The 18,934-nt window shown below is 42.6% G+C and overlaps 1 long non-coding RNA gene across 1 annotated transcript; it reads left to right on the top strand.

Moving 5' to 3' along the window:
• Positions 1 to 12: 12 nt before the first annotated feature.
• Positions 13 to 3,398, top strand: LOC311624955. Its single transcript, XR_014795412.1, has 3 exons — positions 13 to 616; positions 1,370 to 1,477; positions 3,304 to 3,398. It is a non-coding gene; the product is annotated as an uncharacterized lncRNA (long non-coding RNA).
• Positions 3,399 to 18,934: the final 15,536 nt, after the last annotated feature.

Below are 18,934 nucleotides of genomic sequence, written 5' to 3'. Positions count from 1 at the left end.
CAAACTTGGTGCGGAGCGCCGCCGCGAGCTACGCACACCCCCCGCGGGGCGGGGCGCGCGGCCGCCGCGAGGGGCTTGGCCACGCCCACCGCGCGGAGGGGGCGGGGCCGGGCACCTCCTTCCTGCGCCCCCCCCCCTCAGGAATGCCGCATGGCCCCGCCGCGGGAGTGGTGGGAGCCCGGGCTCGGGGGAGCGCGCTTGGGGGCAGGAAGTGGCCCGCACCTCCTTTCGGAGCGCGTTTCCGGGGCGCCTACTGTGTGCTTCAGGTTGAGGGGGGCGGATGGGGGGAAGGCCCACTGCTTGGAGGAGAAATAATGTAAATTCTGACATTTGTCATCCTCCCGTCACTAAGATCTTCCCGCCGGCGGTGTGGTTACGCCCATTGCACAGAGAGGAAACTAAGGCCCGGTTAGTGCCGGGATTTACCCCCAGCTGGTAAGGACCCGGCTCTGAAGGCAGCCCCTGTTCGTTCTGCCCACCAGGGCCCAAGGCTTCTCCTGACACCTTCGCAAAACGGGTAGCCCTAGGGTCTAGCTCCCAATGGCGGCTGGAGGTAAAAGCCACCAGTGGCGAAGGAGTGTTTGTAACGGCGGAGGACGCTGAGAAGGCACTTCAGGTGTGTCATCCCGTCTAACCCGGCTGCTGGGGTAGGTGCTAGTGCCCATCGGCTTCTGATTTGCCCATGAGTTTCAGAGAGGCTCTTCTTGTCATACAACCAGTGTCATCCAGTCCGGGCGGATCCCACAGCGGAGCTGGAGCCGCGGCCTTCCCCCATTGAGACAGCCCTGGAAAGGGGCAGACCTCCCTCCAGGAGCTCCACTGCTCCCTCCCGGCTGGTTTCTTTTTACTCTGCCCGTTGCACCCAACTCCAGGAGGTCTCCCTTGGTCTTCCCAACTCTCCCTGCCAGGGCTCTCTTTGCTAATTTTTAATCCCTATACCACTTAATGTGAAACACCTGTTGACCAACCCCTTACCCCCTAGGACCTGAGGGTTTGGGAATACCTTGTATGCTACCTCTGCACCCCAGCTCTTGGCCCCTACCCAGCACAGAGTCAGCCTAAAACTGGTCAAGGCCTTTCTGGGCCTCCAGTTCCTCATCTGGATCTACACAGGACTCCTGAGCTTGGAAATCAAGGCTTTTGGCCTTAATTCCACTTTAGCAATGGAGAACTCGAACAAAAATCGAATGTTCTCCAAGAAGGCCCTAAGCCAGTCAGAATGCTGATTAAGTGGCTGTTAAGACGCACCTGAATTTCCCATTGAAGCCACACTTCCCTGCAAACGCTTAAAACCTACAGTAGATGCCGCACTGCTCTCCTCACAGCAATACAGTATCAGTGCCATTACCCAGAGTTCTCCATTTCACAGCTGAGGAAACTGAGGCCCAGAGAGGAGGCTCCAAATAATATCTTGGGGAAGTGGTGCTTGGTCCATAGCCTTCTGAGAAAGAAAAAAGAGAGGCTTGGAGAGTGTCAGGTAAGAAAGATAAAACCACCAGACCCTGATCAGTAGGATCATAGAATGTGTTGTGCCGGGACCTTTAGAAGGGGACCTAGAAGGGAAAACAGGGGTGCACCCAGGTGACCATTGGAGATATGATTCTCTCTGGCACTTAGCATGGCAGGCAGCCAGGCATTGTGCATGAGAGTCAGACTGTTCCCGTTTTGGGGAAGCCACTGGGGACCTGGGCTTGAACCCAGAGACCTTCCCCGAAAATTGGCCACCAGCAGCAGCCCCCTAGGCCCGTGGTCGGCAAACTGTGTCTGGAGAGCCACATGCAACTCTTTGGCCCCTTGAGTGTGGCACTCCCACAAAATAGCACGGCCTGGGCGAGTCTATTTTGAAGAAGTGGCGTTAGAAGAACTTTAAGTTTAAAAGATTTGTCTCTCAAATTTCAGTCGTTATACTGTTGATATTGGGCTTGAGAAGGGCTCCCTGGTAGTCTTTGGGGTTTATGACACTTGGGCATTACAGGCTCTGTTGACTAATGAGTTTGCCGACCACTAGGCCTGTGCGTTTTTTCCAAGCTCCGGTCTCATGCTGGATGAGGCGCGCTGGAGCAATGGGAGCAGCTCCTTTCCCCCTGAGCCTGAAGCTTCAGGAGTCCCTCCTCAGACTTCCTGGAGGGGGGAAGGGGAGTTGGAAGAGAGAGCAAGGCTGTTAGTGTGTCAGGACTTTGCATTTTTAAAATTTTTTTCTCTTTTTTTTTCTTTTAGAGAGAACAGATTGAACTGTTAGAGGGGAGGAGGGCTCCGGGGCAGGGTGAAAAAGATGAAGCAATTAAGCAAAAAACAACAGCTCATAGACACAACAGTATGGTGATTACCAGAGGGGAAAGGGAGGTGGAGGGGGATAGAAGAGGGTATAGGGGCAATAAATGATATAAGAAGAACAAAAAAGATTCTTTATTTAATTACAGTTGACATTCAGTATCATATTAGTTTCAGGTGTCAGCATGGTAGTTAGACATTTACATAGCGTATGAATGATCCCTTCCGAAGTCTAGTACCCACCTGGCACCATACATAGTTATTACAATATTATTGACTATATTCCCTATGCTGTATTTTACATCCCCATGACTGTTTTGTAAGTGCCAATTTATCAGCCATCTCCCTACCCTCCTTGCATCTGGCAACCATCAGTTTGTTCTCTGTATCTATGAGTCTGTTTCTATTTTATTTTGTTTTTTAGATTCCACATATAAGTGAAATCATATGGTATTTGTCTTTCTCTTTCTGACTTACTTCACTTAGCATAATACCTCTAGGTCTATTCATGTTGTTGAAAATGGGAAGATGTCATTTTTTATGGCTGAGTAATATTTCATTATGGAATATTATATATATGAATACATATCTCTCTCACATCTTCTTTATCCAGTTGTCTGTTGATGGGCACTTAGGTTTCTTTCATATCTTGGCTATTGTAAATAATGATTCAATGAACATATGGATGCATATATCTTTTCGAATTAGTGTTCCAGAAGTGGAATTGCTGAGTCATACAGTAGTTCTATTTTTAATTTTTTGGGGAACCTCCATACTGTTTTCCGTAACCGCATTCCCATCAACAAAGCACAAGGTTCCCTTTTGTCCACATCTTCACCGGCACTTGTTGTTTGTGAGGATTGTGCATTGTAAACTAGTCCATCAGGTAAAGCCTAAATACATGAACTTTGAGAATTACCATGTAAAGTTTCTCAATTAGTATCAGAGTTTAAAATGTGTGCACTTAGGACTCTCTCATGAAAAATAATCTCAGCCCTAAGATAAATGCTTATACAAGATTGTTCTTTGCAGCACTCTTCATGTTGGTGGAAATTTGCAAGCAACTACATGCCAGGAGGTGACGGCTCATAGCAACTCTGGGAACTCCTTACAATCAAATGTTGCAATGGGGTAAGTCTGTGCATACCAACCTGGGGGATGGTCCAGCTATATTTATTAGGTCTGCAGGGGCTCCTATGGGTGTCCTAAGATGGTGCCTCGGGAAAGGTGGGAAGAGGTTGGAGGTAGGGTGAACACGTGAAGCAGCTCTGGGTAACTAAGGCTAAACAAATGGAGTCCTATCTGTAAGATCTGGGAGATTTGTGGCTTTCTCACATGAGGTTCTGCATTTTCATCTAATGTGACTTTTAGCTTGACAGTATCTTAAAAGCCCGTGATATCTTGTTAGTCAACCACAGTTTACTTGGCTTGCTCCTAGTATTGGGTATGCACTCATTCACATAGTTCTTTGTGCCTAATGTGTGTCAGGCTGTGTGTTTAAACATGGGGAACCCACTGGCTAGACCATTCATGAAGGGTTTGGGCAAGGTGAATGGATTAAGAAGTAAAAATTGGCAGTTACAAAACAGTCTCCAGCTGTAAAGTTCAGCTGAGAAATGAAAGAGTTTGACATGATAATCCTAAAGGTCTCTTCTTTCACATTCTGTCATTTAAAGCTTATATATTTTTTAAAGTGATCTATATATAAATATATAAAAGGCTAATATGCTAAGTGTCCCTCTCATGGTCCAACCGGTTGCTATGACATGCACTGACCACCAGGGGGTAGATGTTCAACGCAGTAGCTGCCATGGTGCGCACTGGCCATTTCCAGAGAAATGGCAGTGCAGACCTGGCACTGACAAAGCAATGCTCGGCTTCCCCCAAGTGGGACACAGGCCCCGCCACCACCTGGAGCGACAGCCAGCCAAAGTGCAGCCGATGCTGCCAGGGCACAAAATGTGGCCCCCAGCCCAGCCCAGAAATGGTCACTGTGGGCGCTGGATAATGATGTCATGTAGCAATGCCCGGCTTCCTCTCCCTAGCCATTAGCCTCCTTGGAGTTTCTTCAGCCCAGGAACACAATATGCTTTATAGCCAGGTGAATGTATTTTACACTTTAACCAAATGTTTGCCAAGCATTTTCCTGTGTCTCATCTCATTTGATCCTCACAGAAGTCCTGGAGTAGGTAGATAAGAGACTTGGGGAAATCCTGTTTTCTTTTCATTAGCTGGAAAATGGAGATTGAGAAAGCTTAGAAATTTGACCTGACTGAAAAGAAGTAAGAAATGGTGGACCTTGAAAATGACTTCAGGTTTTCTCACTGTGCAGAATATTGTCAAACACTGTTGCAGTTAAATATTTTACCCTTTGTTCTCCCTGCGTGATCTACAATAATAATCTGTGTTGTATGGATACTTACTGCTGTGTTGCTGGCAATTACCTGAAGGAGAAGATGGGGTGCTTCACTGGGTTGGAAAAAGTTTAGCTAAATCAGAAAGCAGGTCTAATTAAGCAAGTTTATTTTCCATCTATAAAAGGCTAAGTTGATTCGCACATGTGCGATACATATAAAGCTCTTGCTGGCGCCATTCGCCCGTGTGTGTTTTGATCTGTCATTGTTGATCATGAATTTGGTTGACACTTCTCTTATAGAGAAAGGGCTAATCGTGATATTAAAATATTTCTTCTAATTTCCTTTTAATGTGCATGAATTCATGCACCGGGCCATTAGTCGTATATAAATGTAAATTCCTGTTTGCTCACAGCTTAGGCAATACTGGTATTTATCTTTATTTTATCTTTGCTGGTTTAAATGGTGAGGAATATTACCTAAAAGTTATATATGTCTGCTCTGCATGACTCTCTTAACAGCCAGGCTAAGCTGTGGTCTAGTTATGCTTAATTATCAAATTTTCTTTTCATGCAACTTAGGCCCATATGAAATATACTTTTCATAACTTAGGCCCATATGAAATATACTTTTCATGCAAACTGTGTAAACAGTTTGCATGAAAAGTATATTTCATATGGGCCTAAGTTATGGCATAATAACTCAGGGGTGTCGGTGTTGGTATGGCAGGGATGTGGTAGTGAACCGCAGGTAGGGATGCCAGTCACTCTTTTTTTTAAAAAAAAAATCTTTATTGTTTAAAGTATTACATATAGTATTACATATGTCTCCTTTTTCCCCATTGACCTCTCCCCAGCTATCATCTCCCCCCACCCCTTAGCACAAGCCCTCACTCCCCAATGTCTGTGTCCATTGCTTATGCTTATATGCATGTATGTAAGTCCTTTGGTTGATCTCTTATGCCTCCTCCCCCCTGCCTTCCCACTGAAGTTTGACAGTATGTTTGATGCTTCTCTGTCTCTGGATCTATTTTTGTTCATGAGTATATGTTGTTCATTATATCCCACATATGAATGAGATCATGTGATATTTATCTTTCTCTGACTGGCTTGTTTCACTTAGCATAATGCTCTCCAGGCTCATCCATGCTGTTGTGAATGGTAATAATTCCTTTTTAAAAGCAGCATAGTATTCCATTATGTAGCTGGTGGGCACTTAAGCTGTTTCAAAATCTTAGCTATTATAGATTGTGCTGCTATAAACATAGGGGTGCATATATCCATTCTGATAGGTGTTTCTGATTTCTTTGGATATATTCCTAGAAGTGGGATCACTGGGTCAAATGGGAGTTCCATTTTTAATTTTTTGAGGAAACTATATACAGTCGTTTTTCTTGATGTCTTCTGGCTTCTAGCCACAGGTTAAATAGAGAATATTGTGCTTTTAATTTGAGGATTTAAAAAATCTATTTTGAGCTTCTGGCATTCTGCTCTCCTGCCCATAAGCCACTGAGTACTGGCACTTCTAGTTGCAGCTACTCAAGCAGCTATAGAAACCAACTAGTCAGAGTTGCCTATTTCGCTGGGAGACTTAATGACTGGTTTTTAAGTCCTTGTTTTTATTAGAGTCTGGGTGATAAGATAGATGGGGCTCAAATTCCCTTTGGAATGGTTTCACCTTTTTTCTATGTGAGAATTCTCTTATCTCTGGAGTTGTTTTTTTTTTTCAATTACAAAAGCAAATACAATATATTAATTATGGCAAGTGAAACAATGCAGAAGTATTTAAAGAAAAATACTCCTCTGCTCACTCCCATGTTCCAGCATTAGTCATAATAACAGATATATGTTCTTTCTCACCTTTCTTCATGTTCATTTGCACACATGCAAATATACATGCAGCCTGAGAGTTTTCTCTCCTTCCTCTTATTTACATTCTTCCCGTGTTTTCGTCAGGGCTGTAATTAATATTTCCTACATAAATATCTTTGCAATCCTGACACTCTCCTGAAATAGATTCTCTACAATGAAATTACTGGCAAAGAGTGAATAATTTAAAGGCATATTATTGAAGTGCTCTCCATGATATCATTTGTAGAGTTCATCAAGTGGTACAGGTTTGAGTTAATCTTTGCTTATTTGGTGGTTGAAGAGTTTCGTTGGTTCTTTAAAAAAATTTTTTTTAATATATTATTTTTTAATTAATTAATTAATTAATTTTAAATACATTTTTTATTGATTTTTTACAGAGAGGAAGAGAGAGGGATAGAGAGAAACATCAATGAGAGAGAATCATCGATCAGCTGCCTCTTGCACACCCCCTACTGGGGATGTGCCCACAACCAAGGTATATGCCCTTGACTGGAATCGAACCTGGGACCTTTCAGTCCGCAGGCTGATGCTCTATCCACTGAGCCAAACCGGTTTCGGCTCTTTTAAAAAGTTTTTAAAATTGATGTTTAGAGAGGGAGGGAAGGAGAGAGAAACATTGATTTCATGTTCTACTTATTTATGCATTCATTGGTTCTTGTGTGTGCCCTGACGGGAGAGCGAACCTGCAATCTTGGCATATTGGGACCAATCTCTAACCAAGTGAGCACCTGGCCAGGGCCTTTTTTTATTTTTAGTTTGAATTTTTAAAATTATCACTGAGATTGAATATGTATATGTTTTTTAATCCTCAGCTAAGGAGTGAGGCTATCTTTTCCTTAGATTTTTTTTAGAGAGAGTGGAAGGGAGGGGACAGAGGTAGAGAGAGAAGGAAAAGAGGGAGGGAGGGAAGAAGAGATGGAGAAGAGAGAGTAAAACTTTGATGCAACCCAGGCATGTGCCCTTGACTGGGAACTGAACGCAAGACATTCTGGTTCACGGGTTGGTGCTCTAACCACTGAGCATGCCTTTCAGCGTGAGATTGAATATTTTTAAATGTAATAATTATTGGATATTTGTCACCTGAATTATCTTCATATCTTTTGAAGTCCTCATGAGTTTTTTTAAAAAATATTTTTTATTGGTTTCAGAGAGGAAGGGAGAGGGAGAGATAGAAACATCAATGATGAGAATCATTGATTGTCTGCCTCCTGCACGCCCCACACTGGGGATTGAGCCCACAACCTGGGCATGTGCCCTGGCCAGGAATCAAACCCGTGACCTCTTGGTTCCTAGGTTGGGGCTCTGCCACTGATCCACACCCAACTAGGCATGATTTTTTTTTCTGATGTCCAGCCAGGGAAAACTTCCCCTATCCCTTTATTTCTTCTGACTGGTAGAATAATTCAAATGACATATAGCAGAGTAACAGGAGAAAATCAGATTCTAATATATTTTCATAGGGAATTGACAGAAGCTTGAAAGTTCCAGAGAGAGGGAGGCTAAATGAGGTCTATATTTGGATGGAGGAGGGAGAGGCAGGCGATTCATAGGCAGATGAGAAAGCAAACACTTGGCAAACAGATTCCTACAAAGTCACCCAGAAACAATGACACAGAGGGGGGCCATAGTACAGATGTTCGCGTGGCTCCTCCCTGTCTGCCACACTTCATTCATGTGTGCTGTGAGGTGAATGTGCTAAGATTCCCTGCCATCTGAACGTCTTTAGGCAGGACAGGGGGAACATGCCGAACTCTGCCTGGGTTTGTTGGGGTTAATTGTTTTCTGCCTGAAATAGTCTGAATGGCCGGGAAGGTTTCTCCAACCAGCCTTCCCTTCCCCCGTTGACTTGCAAGCCCTTTGTAGTAGTGAGCTGCTTCATTAACCCTTGTTTGTCCTATTTGTTTCAGGTAGGTTTTCCCCACCAAGATTACTGGTATTGTTTGCCTTACATCTTTCTAAGCTGTTTTTGTTTTAATGTTTAAACTTTTCACTTGGTGAAATGGCAATCTTTGTGATGTTTATTGCTTTTAGCCTCAGACGGAAGACCAGTGATCAAAGCCTATTCACCTACACACTCTTTTCCCTCCCTGTGTTTTTTTGTTATTTTGAGTGAGGATTATTGAGAGAAAGAGAGAGAGAGAGAAACATCAATGTGAGAGAACCGTAAATTGGTTGCCCTTCGAATGTGCCCAAATTGAACCTGCAATCTTTTTGGTGTACGGGACATCAAATGCTCCACCCAGGCCATTCTTTTTCTTAATGAAGGCCTCCCAAATTATATGTTTCAGGTTCCACAAAACCTGGATCTGCCTTCAGCCCTTAGGATAAGTATCTCTGCAAAGATTAAACTTTATTCGCTCAGAAGATCTGTTTATAATTTGTCCCCCTGGCCTCTTAGACAATGAAACTTCTTGCCCTTTACCCTGATTTTGACACTTTTAAAATTAATTTTTTAAAAATTGATTTTGTTGTAGTGTAACCACGAATCTCACAATTATGGAGTCATTTATTCAAAAGCTGGCGGTTATGAGGGGGCAAAAGCACTCCAAATCTCGCAACCCCGAAATGCTGGCTACATCAGGCTTATATAGGCAGAATATCACAAAGGTGTCCATAACATCTTTGGGTTTGGAATGTGGAACCTGGTTTGCACAAAGCAGTCACAGAGGCGAAATTGAGCAAGTCAGTTATCTACAGGATTAATTATAGTTTTGGGTCTTGGGACCACTGAATCGACCAAAACACATTATCTGGAGCCACTGAGGCTATTTAGGGTAATTGCGCTGACCTGGTCTCCAGGTACAGAAGAATGTGCTTCGATAACCAGTGAGATCACAATCAATGGGATATTCAAACCACCAACAATGGAGCATTCAATCGATTGGGATAGCATACATAAGTTCAGAAAATCAAAATAACTTTTTTATTTTTTTAGCAAGCAAATACGTACAGAAGCCAAAACAGCAGGGTTAAAGTTAAAGTTAAACTGTAGTTTCTACCCAAGATGATTGCCACCATGCTTCAATTTCAGAGAGAAAGGGAGAGGGAGAGAGAGAAAGAACATCAATGATGAGGGAGAATCATTGATCAACTACCTCCTGCGTGTGCGCGCACGCGCGCGCACACACACACACACACACACACACACTGGGGGTGGAGCCTGCAGCCCAGGCATGTGCCTTGAATAGGAATCAAGCTGTGACCTCCTGGTTCCTAGGTCAACATTCAGTCACTGAGCCGTGCCAGCCTGGCTGATTTTTGACACTTTTAAAGGAATCATTAAATAAATGATACTTTAGGCACTGTTTTTTACCTTGCCTTTTTCACTTATGAATATATCTTAAATATCTTTTTATCTTCATACACGAAGAGCTTCCTCATTCTTTTCAGCAATTATCTCTTATTATATCTTGCTGCTGTCCTGTGGATTGTCATTTGGGTTGATTTCAGTGTTGCTATCACAAACAGAGTTGTAATCACCTCATCTATATATATAAAAGGCTAATATGCAGTGTCCTCTTGGGACTTCGACTGGGAGTTTGATTGCTCACTATGAAGTGAGCTGACCACCAGGGGGTGGCATGTAACGAAGGAAGGCCCCGGCTGGCGGGTGACACCTGGGGAAGGAAAGCCCCGGCCAGCAGCCAGAAGGCCCCAGTCAGCCTTGATCGATGGCCAGGCCTAGGGACCCTACCTATGCATGAATTTCGTGCACCAGGCCTCTGGTACATATATAATTTCACATGAGTACAATTGTAGGATAACCTCTTAGTTGGCACTCCTGTGAATGTATGAAAAAAGTTTAGAATATTTTTTTCAGAAAAAAAAATTTTTTAATTGTAGACTAATATATAGCCAAGCCTGTTTGGCTCAGTGGTTGAACATTGACCTATGAACCAGGAGATCATGGTTCCATTCCCATCTTTCTCTCTCTCTCTACCTCTGGCTTCCTCTCTTAAATCAATAACCATATATATATATATATATATATATATATATATATATATATATTTTTTTTTTTTTAAGTAAGGGCACATCAATGAGAGAGAATCTCATAGGCTTTTGTAGACATTGTTCTGCTGTCCCTCAGCTTCCAGTATTGCAGTTGGAAAGTCTCAAGTCATTCTGAATACTGATAACTTTGTATGTGAGCTAATTTTTCTTCTCTAGGACGTTCTAGAGTCTCCTATTATATTTCGTGAACTGGAATTTCTTTTTTATTTTATTGATTTCAGAGAGGAAGGGAGAGAGAGAGACAGAGACATCAATGATGAGAGAGAATCACTCCCTACTGGGGATCAAGTCCACAACTGGGGCATGTGCCCTTGACTAGAATCAAACCTGGGACCCTTCAGTCCGCAGGCCAACACTCTATCCACTGAGACAAACCAGTTGGGCTGGAATTTCTTGATAGTATGCCCTGATAGGAGTCTGTTTTTTCCCATTGTGCTGCGAGTTCTGGGAGCCAAGTTGGGGGTGAAAGCCTAGGGTGGGGTGGAGGCTCACCGTTTAGTATTATGAGCTCTATGCCTCTCTGGCAATGTTCCCAGAGCTGAACTGTGGAAAAGAAGAGGGTTGAGGGTCTGGACATCCACAACAGTTAGTACATGAACTTAGGTAAAATGCCTCTGTTATTGCTGTCTTCTCTGTCTTCTGTGTCTAGGGTCCACCCATCTAGGGACCTCCTTCTGTCCTCTCCTAAGAGTAAATTTCTGATCTGCCAGGCTCTGGGTTGCAATCATGGGGATGCAGGAGTATGGTGAGGGAGGGGGGAGGTCTAGGATTCTACTGTTTTTATTTTGTAAGCTTTTTATTTTTTATTTATTTATTTAACTATTTTTTTTAATTCTCACATGTGGATGTGTTTTGTTTTTTTTTTTTTTGGTGTTTTTTTAAAATACATTTTATTGATTTTTCACAGAGAGGAAGGGAGAGGGAAAGAGAGCTAGAAACATCAATGAGAGAGATACATCGACCAGCTGCCTCCTGCACACCCCCCACTGGGGATGTGCCTGCAGCCAATGTACATGCCCTTGACTGGAATCAAACTTGGGACCTTTAAGTCTGCAGACGGAACGCTCTATCCACTGACCCAAATCAGTTTCGGCTTTTGTAAGCTTTTTAAATCCTCTTCTACTAGTCTTCCTTCCTATAGCAGCTTCCCCTTCACCTCACCTTCAGCCCTGTTCTAAAATTTCTGAGCCTTTTAAAGATTCAGGTATAAATCAGGTTAAATTTTCCCTTGTTGCCTGATAGTTAGTACTTGTCCATTTATTTTCTACACCTCTTCCCTTCTCCTCTTTCTTGTGAGTTTATGCATTTTAAAAGTAGCATTTCAAAAGGGAACCAAATTACATGCCTGTGATAAATCCCTATCCCCTGTTCCCCCCCAACATGGCTTCCCAGTGGTCTCAACACCTGTGTTGACTTGTCTGCCTTTCTCCCGCTAGTTTGCAATGCCAGCTTTATCCTACACCAAATACAAACCCCATTTTTCTGTGTGTCCTACTGCTAAGCTTCCACTTCTGTCTCAGTAGCTATTTATTGCGTATATTCCCTGTGCCAGGCTCTGACCTGGGCATTGGAGGTAAAAGCACCATGTAAAGCCAGGGCCCCGCCTTACGGAGAGCACATTCTAGCGAAAGGAGACAGGCAATTAACGGGTAATGTCATGTAGTGGTAAGTACTGGGAAGAGAAAGAAGGCAGAGTCGGGCATGGACGGTGAGAGTCTGAGCTACTGGAGGGAGTTGGCCAGAGGAGCACTATTTCGGGAGGTGACACTGAGTAGACTCTCCAATGAATTGGAAACTCCAGCCACGCGTCGATCTTTAGAGGTGGGGGGTGCTCAGGCAGAGGATACAAAGAGCCAAGACCCTGAGATAAAAACAAGTTGGGCCAGTTTGAGAAATAACAAGAGCAGTGCGGCTGGATCCTGCAGGCGAAGGAGAGAGTGATATATGGGGCTGGTAGGCCTTGGCAAAGAGCATGCATTCTGTTCCTCAGACAATAGGACAGCATTGCAGAGTTGGGAATAGGGGATGGAGACACAGCGTCACCAGGTTCTAAAAGCATGGCAGTGGTGGTCTTGTAGAGAACAGACAGTTGGAGGAGGCACTTAGAAGGCCCTAAGGCAGGGAGAGGGAATGGTGACTTGGACTAACTTGGGATGCGGTAGGCGAGGGGAAGAAGCAATTGGTTCTACTTTGAAGGCAGAGCCAACAAAACAGATGGCTGAGGGCCTGGGTGAGGAAAAGCAACTGGAGGAGTGGCAATGATTAATTGATCTCGACTAGATACTTGACATAAATTATTTTGTTTATTCTTCATAACCATTTGAGAAAAATACCTTTTGAAGAGTAGAGGAAATGGAGGCAGGTAACCTGGCCATTGGAGGAGATGAGGTTTTATTTTTGTAGGTTTGTTGCTGGCGGAAATGATGCTCTTTCACAGGCCCGTGAGAAAAGCATTTCAGGAACCCATGCAGGGGAGATTGTGGTGTGGCAAGGTTTATTCTGGAAGGCTGCCCCCGAGTTCTCAGTGTCCAGTCTCCGTCTAATCTTGTCTTCATCAGGACCAAAATAAAGACCGGGCTCAGGAGTTTCTGTTTCCTGTTAAAACTTAGTCCTTCGGAGCTGCACAATCTGCTGTGGGCCACGTTGGCTGCTAGACCAGCATGATTGTGTGTTCCGGGGCCAGAGAGAAAGTGTGAACGATCGGCCAGTACCAGTGCGTTACTGGGTTTAATAGAGTCTGATTCCCTTTGCTTCCTCCTTACGTTAACATCTAGCTGCCTACGTTACCAAGGTCAGTGGTAATGTCCCCTCTCCCAGTTCTGAGTCTGGTAGTTCTGAGTCTTCTCCCTTTTTGTCTTGGTCCGGCTAGCTAAGGGCTTGTCAATTCCTAAGAAAAAAGTCTTTTCAAAAACTTAACCTTGATTTTGTTAATGTCCTGTTTTTCTATTCTCTTTCATTAATTTCTGCTCTGACCTTTATTATATCTTTCCTCCTTGATTCAAGTCTAGTTTGCTCTGTTCTTTTTCTTTTCCAGTGTCTTAAAGTGGAAGTTTGGATTATTGATTTGAAAACCTTCTTTTTTATAAACTAAGCATAGCCCTCACCAGTTTGGCTCAGTGCATAGTGTCGGCCCACAGGCTGAAGGGTCCCGGGTTCGATTCCAGTCAAGGGCGTGTATAATAACTTGGTTGCATACTCGATCCCCAGTAGGGGGTGTGCAGGAGGCAAATTATAGTTATTTCTCTCTCATCAATGTTTCTAACTCTCTATATCCCACCCTTCCTCTCTGTAAAAATCAATAAAATATATTTTTGAAAAAGTAAGCATTTAGCTCTGACCATCATTCTCAGTGGTTAGAGCGTGGGCTTGCACACCAGTGGGTCTCAGGTTCAATTCCTGGTCCAGGGCATGTGCCTGGGCTGCAAGTCTGATCCACATCCCAGGTTGGGCTGCCTATGGGAGGCTACCAATTGATGTATCTCTGTCACATCAATGTTTCTCTCTCTTCCGCATTCCCCTCGAAAACTCAATGGAAAAAATATCCTCACTCCTTAGTTGAGGATTGAAAAAGAAAAAGTAGCCCTAGCTGGTTTGGCTCAGTGGAGAGAGCATCAGTCTACAGACTGAAGGGTCCTGGGTCCAATTCCGGTCAAGGGCACATGCCCACGTGCAAGCTTGATCCCCAGTGGGGCGTGTGCAGGAAGTAGCCGATCAGCGATCCTCTCTCATTATTGATGTTTCTATCTCTCTCTTCTCTCCCTTCCTCTCTGAAATCAATAAAATTGGTCCAGGCACATGCCCTACTTATGGGGTTGGTCCCTGATGGGGGGTGTGCATGAGGCAACTGAACAATGTTGATGTTTCTTTTTTTAAAATATATTTTTATTTATAAAAGTGTATTGGGGGGATTAGTTAATAAAGAGAGGTTTAATATGAGAATATAAGACTATCTCCGTAGTGCACATGAAGCCCAGAGGCCAGAGAAGGGGTGCCAGGCCACGCTGGGAGCAGGGGAATAAGTCTGGAGATTTGAGTGGGATTCTGGTTGGAGAACTGACAAGGTTTGAGGAGAGACTGGGAAACTGGGAGGAGACATTGGGGAAGAGCAGGAACCAGGCTAGGTAGGGAGGAAATCAGCTCACATTTGAGCACTGAAGATGAGCATTTGTGAGTGGGCCTCAGGGGCCCTGGTTGAGTGCAGAAACTGATTCTGTAGCTCCGGGATTCTGCTGGGATGAGGAGCCAAGAAAAGGCCAAGCCCCTGTCCTCATGTGTTGTGGCTCAGTGGGGAGAGGGAACAGCCTTCTTGAGGGGACAGTTAGAGGAGGCACGGAGGAACCCTGAGAGAGGAAGTAGCTATCCCTTCATGACTCCTCCTGCATACACTCTCCTTACCTGCTGTCTCTTCTCCCAGACCTGGGAGTGGGGCACTGTGACCAAGGGACAAGGGTCTGACCCCCCTGCTGTGAATTCTGGTTCTGAAGTTCCCTAGCAGTGTGATCCTGGACAGCCTGCTTAACCTTTTGATCCACAATTTATTTCTTCTTCTTCTTTTTTTATACACCATTAAGAGAAATGGCTCATATGGTATTTATTTTCTTTTTTTCTAGATGATTTTTTTTCTTCTTTTAAAAAAATTTCTTTATTGATTAAAATATTATATATGTGTTCTAATCCTCCCATTACCCCCCAAACTCCCTCCCCACTCATGCCCTCACCCCTCGGTTGTCTGTGTCCATTGGTTAGGCTTATATGCATGCATACAAGTCCTTTGGTTGATCTCCTTACCCCCACTTTCCCCTGCCTTCCCTCTGAGGTTTGACAATCTGATCAATGCTTCTCTGTCTCTGGATCTGTTTTTATTAATCAGTTTATGTTTTTTATTATATTCCATAAATGAGTGAGATCATGTGATACCTTTCTCTGACTGGCTCATTTTACTTAGCATCATTTTCATTTTCCATCCACGCTGTTGCAAATAGTAAGAACTCCTTTTTTTTTTTTTTTTTTTTTTACCACAACGTAGTATTCCATTGTGTAGATGAATCATAGTTTTTTAATCCACTCATCTGCTGATGGGCACTTAAGCCATTTCCAAATCTTAGTTATGGTGAATTGTGCTGCTATGAACATAGGCGTGCATATATCCTTTCTGATTGGTGTTTCTAGCTTCTTGGGATATATTCCTAGAAGTGGGATCACTGTGTCAAATGGGAGTTCTATTTTTAGGTTTTTGTTTGTTTGTTTGTTTTTTAATATATTTTATTGATTTTTTTTTACAGAGAGGATGATAGAGAGCTAGAAACGTCGATGAGAGAGAAACATCGACCAGCTGCCTCCTGCACACCCCCTGCCGGGGATGTGCCCGCAACCAATGTACATGCCCTTGACCGGAATCGAACCCTGGACCTTTCAGTCCACAGACCGACGCTCTACCACTGAGCCAAACTGGTTTCGGCCATTTTTAGTTTTTTGAGGAAACTCATACTGTTCTCCACAGTGGCTGCACCAGTCTGCATTCCCACCAGCAGTACAGAAGGGTTCCTTTTTCTCCACATCCTCTCCAACACTTGTTTGTTGATGATAGTTATTCTGACAGGTGTGAGATTGTACCTGGTTGCATTGTCATTTTTGATTTGCATCTCTCAGATAATTAGTGACTTTGAGCTTGTTTTCACATGTCTCTCGGCCTTCCTTCTGTCTTCTTTCAAAAAAGTTTCCCATTTTCTGAATTGATTGTTTATCTTCCTTTTGTTAAGTTGCATGAGTTCCCTGTAAATGTTGGAGATTAAACCTTTATCAGAGATAACATTCTTGTTGTTTTGTTGATAGTTTGCTTTGCTGTGCAAAAGCTTTTTATTTTGATGTAATCCCATTTGTTTATTTCCTCTTTAGTTTCCATTGCCCTAGGGGCACTATCAGTGAAGCAATTCCTTTGGCAATTGAGATTTTGCTGCTTGTGGATTCTTCTAGTATTTTTATGGTTTCCTGTCTTATGTTTAAGTCCTTTATCCATTTTGAGTTTATTTTTGTATATGGTGTAAGTAGTTGGTCTAGTTTCATTTTTTTGCATGTATCTGTCCAATTTTCCCACCACCATTTATTAAAGAGACTGTCTTGATTCTATTGTATGTTCATGCCTCCTTTGTCGAATATTAATTGGGCATAGTGGTTTGGGTCAATTTCTGTGTTCTCTATTCTATTCTATTCTATTGATCTATATGTCTGTTCTTGGAGCTCCAGTGGCGCAATTGGTTAGCATGCGGTACTTATATATGTCTGTTCTTGTGCCAGTCAGTACCAGGCTGTTTTAAGAACAGTGGCTTTGTAAGATAGCTTGATATCTGGTATTGAGATCCCACCTACTTTGTTCTTCTTTCTCAAGATTGCTGCAGCTATTCAAGGTCTGTTTTTATTCCAAATGAATTTTTGGAAAGTTTGTTCTAGGTCTGTGAAATATGCCGTTGGTATTTTAATGGGGATTTCATTGAATCTATACATTGCTTTAGGTAGTATGGACATTTTAATTATGTTGATCCTACCAATCCATAAACCATTCTTCCATCTGTTTATGTTTTCCTCTATCTCTTTATTCAGTGTCCTGTAATTTTTTGCATATAGGTCTTTTACCTTCTTAAGTTTATTCCTAGGTATCTTAATTTTTTTGGTGCAATGGTAAATGAGATTGTTTTTTAGTCTCTCTTTCTGTAAGTTCACTATTGGAGTATAGAAATGCCGTAGATTTATTGGCATTGATTTTGTATCCTGCTACATTGCCAAATTAATTTATTAAGTGTAATTATTTTTTTGATGGAATCTTTAGGGGTTTCTATGTTCACTATCATGTCATCTTCAAATAAGGACAGTCTTACTTCTTTTCCAATTTGGATGCCTTTTATTTCTTGTCTGTTGAACAGGAGTGGTGAGAATGGGCATCCCTGTCTTGTTTCTGTTCTTAGGGGAAATGGTTTTAGTTTTTGTCCATTGAGTGTGATGTTGGCTGTGGGTTTGTCATATATGGCTTTTATCATGTTGAGGTATGATCCTTCTATTCCCACCTTGCTGAGAGTTTTTATCAAGAAAGGGTGTTGGATTGTTGTCAAATGCTTTTTCTGCATCAGTTGATATGACTGTGATTTTTATCCCTCAATTTGTTTATGTGATGTATCACGTTTATTGATTTGCAGATATTACACTATCCTTGCATCTCTGGGATAAATCCTGCTTGGTCATAGTGTATGATCTTTCTGATGTACTTCTGGATCCGATTTGTTAGAATTTTGTTGAGGATTTTGGCATTTATGTTCATGAGGGATATTGGCCTGTAATTCTCTTTCATTGTGTTGTCTTTTCTGGTTTTGGTATTAGGGTGATGCTGGCTTCATAGAAGGAGCTTGGAAGTGTTCCTTCCTCTTGAAATTTTTGGAATAGTCTGAGGAGGATAGGTTTTAGTTCTTCCTTGAATGATTGGTATAACTCCCATGTGAAGCCGTCTGGCCCTGATCTTTTGTTTGCTGGAAGTTTTTTGATAACGCTTCAATTTCTTCCATAGTTATCAGCCTATTGAGATTTTTAGATTCTTCCTGATTGAATTTTGGAAGTTGTATTTTTCTAGGAATCTGTCATTTCCTCCAGGTTATCTAAGTTGTTGGAATAGATGTTCATAGTATTTTTTAACAATCCTTTGTATTTCTGTGGGGTCTGTTGTTATTTCACCTCTTTCATTTTTGATTTTGTTTATTTGGGTCCTCTCTCTTTGCTTCTTGGTGAGCTTGGCTAGAGGTTCATCAATCTTGTTTATCCTTTTAAAGAACCAGCTCTTGGTTTCATTAATCTTTTATATTGTTTTTTTGGTTTCTATGTCATTTATTTCTGCTCTGATCTTGGTTATTTCCCTTTCGCTCACTCTGGGCTTTTCTTGTTGCTCTCTTTCTAATTCTTTGAGTTGTAGAGTTAGGTGATTTACTACCATTTTTTCTTTTTCTTTTTTTTTAAAATATATTTTATTGATTTTATACAGAGAGGAAGAGAGAGGGATAGAGAGAAACATCGATAAGAGAGACTCATCGATAAGCTGCCTCTTGCACACCCTCTACTGGAGATGTGCTCGCAACCAAGGTACATGCCCTTGACTGGAATCGAACCTGAGACCTTTCAGTCCGCAGGCTGACGCTCTATCCACTGAGCCAAACTGGTTTCGGCACCATTTTTTTTTTTTTTTTTTTTTTTTAAGGTAGGCCTGTAGAATTATAAACTTCCCTCTTAGGACTGCTTTCATTGTGTCCCATAGATTTTGGATTGTTGTGTTTTTATTGTCATTAGTTTACAGGATGTTTTTAATTTCTTCTTTGATCTCATTGGTTACCCAATCATTTAATAATAGCATGCTATTCAATTTCCAAGTGTTTGAGTGCGGGGGCCTGA

This window comes from Pipistrellus hanaki, assembly GCF_964339955.1.
Source record: "Pipistrellus hanaki genome assembly, chromosome: 6".
NCBI classification, from domain to species: domain Eukaryota; kingdom Metazoa; phylum Chordata; class Mammalia; order Chiroptera; family Vespertilionidae; genus Pipistrellus; species Pipistrellus hanaki.
This window is presented reverse-complemented; position numbering and strand designations above follow the sequence as displayed.